Raw genomic sequence first — 3148 nt, 5'->3', positions numbered from 1 at the left:
AGGCAGTCAGTCCCAAGCCTGACAGTATTTGAGAAGGGACTGGACAATGCCCTCAGACACATGGTGTAAACTGTGGAGTTGTCGTATGCAAGGACAGGAGTTGAACTCAATGATCCTTCGGGGTCCCTTCCAACTCAGGACATTCTGTGATTCTACTCATGACCTGATTTCCCCTTCTACACACACACACACATGAGGAAAGTACACAATAAAGAGAGTCAGTTCTGGACTTGGAACTTTTCACTGAGTGAAAATTACTTTTGTCATCAACGATTTTAGGATTAGGAATCTATCCTCAATACTCTTCTGATTGAAGATGTGAGGTGACACAAGCTAACCTTCCCATTAACATTGTATCTGGTAAAAAAAAAGACCCTGAGTCAGGCAAACAATCTTGGCTATTTGGCCCAAAACTGAGAAAACTTTTCTGAAAGTGGCTAAATTTGGACAGTTTTGTTAACTTCTGGAGAGGCCTAACTAATGTTTCCTGATCCATTATCCTAGGAAAGTCTGACTTGGGCTGAAGGGCTGTGGTAGCACCGAGACTACTGAAGATGATGTCTGCCCACCGGGAAAGAAAAAAGAAAAAAAATGAAAAAATAAAACACTCACCAAAACACAACTCTAACTAAACAACATTAAGGAGTGTCTAGTTGAGGTAGAGAAAGACTAGAAAATGGCTGGCTTCCCTGAAAACAGCTGAGAAACAGCTGCTTCTTGATTAACTCCAGGAAAGAAAAAGGGTGGACTGATCTCCAGGCCTTTATCACCTTGTGTACCCAAGGGAAACTCTTACTGGAATTTCCTCCACAATACTTCATGCCAGTGTCTGACAAACTTCTGGTTTGGTTCAGATTATCTGAGATCTTAGGATGCATCACAAATTCTGACAAGGGACATGCAGAACATGGAGCAGGCTGTAGGACGGCTCCTCAGAGAACTGTTGCCCTTGTTTCATGAATACATGTTTTCTGACCGATCTGAGGCTGGTAAAACCAGAAAAGAGCAGATGCTCACCACTTGCTATCAAAAAGTCCACAGATGAAATCAAGCAGAGTATCTAATCCTGACCAAAAAAATCCCCAAGTAGGGCCAACAGCTGAAGAGTGAGACTGAACCAGAATACCTCAGGGAGCCTGAAGACTTTCCAAAGCTGATGCAATACCTAGATCTTTGCAATAACAGGAGGACTCTGACAAACATGATGACATCCTCCTTGGCAGACACTAAGGATTCAGTCATGATGCCCATTTTGACAGTTCAGGTGCCTTATTTTGAGGTTATCAGTGGCTTCTCAGATGAAAGAGTGGACAGAATTTTAGAAGATAAGGTTGAAATTGTCTGTGTACCTTGTTGGGAAATTTGTGGAGAGAAAAGACTCTTCTATAGCTCTTGCCTGCTCCTTTTAGGCCAGGCTACACAGTGGTGAGAGACACCTGTTAGTCTCATCCTGGCTGGGCCTTTACAAACTCTCAGCTGCCAGCACTGGCCTTTCTTTCATAATGCTTCTGTGGGACCATGACCGAAGACATTAAAAAGCAACTTCTTAACCAGCTCTAGTTCTGGAAAAGACTATCTGTATTTCTCCAGCAACTCACCTCTGAGGAAGAATTCACACTAGAAACAGAAGCTACATGTCTCTATCTGCTGGACCTTTCTCACCCTTCAGTGTATTTGAGTAGATTCTCTTCTTGAAACACCTGGGGTTTTGATTTGGGGTTTGTTTTAATCCAAACAGTTAATATTTTTTCATAACATCTGAGAAACTGTCCAAAGGATTTACTTATGAAATGTCTCATTAGCTGAAGATGAAGAAAAGTAAGATATTTATTCTGCTATATATCCATGTTCAGGTATGCAATGATGGTTGTTCAACATCCACGCTTTGGCAGACAAGACTCTTGCTTCTTGGGAATGATATGTGATTGTTTCCTGTTTTACAAACTAGTCTCCTGTACAGTTTGAAGAGAAGTGCTGCTTTTTGTTAATGGGTTGCTCATCAGGTCCTTTATCAGATCTGTGCACACACCATTTAAAGCATTCCCAGGATGGGCATTTCTTCTTCTGTTCTTTGGCAACCGCACTGGTGTTTGAGAGCTGTTGTATTTTTGTGCTATGTGTGTATAAACAAGCTTTCCACCCTCACCCACTTCACTTCAACGTACTTGTCAAATAACCAGATAGACTGTGGCAATCATATAATTTTTATTTGTACTGGCATACCTAGCAGCTGCATTTTACACTTTATGGTTGCTTAACAACTGTGATGCAGAAGATTGGTATCTTACTCCATTTCTCCAGTGTGATTCTGTGTATGCAATTACCATCCAACCTGCAGTCCACCCCCCACATGCTGTTTCAATAATATTTCAGTTCACTACATTGAACAAGCTCCAGATGAAGCTGAAGCAAAATTGCGTTTTAGGGAGGCAACTGCAGCACATGCATGTAATCAGGGACAGAACACAGTTGATTGTGAGAGGAAATGGCCATGGTGCTTCAAAACAAATTCATAAGTTTGATTTAATATATAAGAACAGATGTCATCAAAGACCTAAAACACCACCATCCATGCATCTGTCATCCAACACAAATTTGAAAAATTAAACATTCTTCATAAGATATATATATTTCATGACAGTTCACAACAAAAAAGCACCTGGAAAACCAAATGCTGAAAAGGCAGAACACCATTTAATGAAAGTTATCAAAATCAAATAAAATTATTAAAATTGATACTGCATGGTTACCACCTTCTGTGTGTGAAGAGGTCCAATGAAATGCCAGAATATTTTGCAGGTGAAAAAATACTAGCAACTAGTCACCAAGACAATAAGAGGTTGCAGAGAAAGAGATAAAACTATTTCCCTGTCACACACAGTTGAGACTTTACCTCTTGAGCATCACAGTGAGATGGTGTTAACAACATTGACTGCTATGTTTGATATGAAAACTCCTGATCAAAAAGCAGCTACTGCTTGGTAAACCAAACCATGCGGCTTTGAAACAAATACTTCAAGTTTTCATTTCCAAGAAAGTTACTTATTTAGAAAGAGATGGCACCTGCCAAGAACAGTGAAGTATCTATTGCATTTGACATATAATTCCGTGTTGTCATGATAAATACTTAAAGAGAGGAAAATGCTGT

This window comes from Streptopelia decaocto (assembly GCF_964273445.1).
Source record: "Streptopelia decaocto genome assembly, chromosome: 7".
Taxonomy (NCBI): Eukaryota; Metazoa; Chordata; class Aves; order Columbiformes; family Columbidae; genus Streptopelia; species Streptopelia decaocto.
This window is presented reverse-complemented; position numbering follows the sequence as displayed.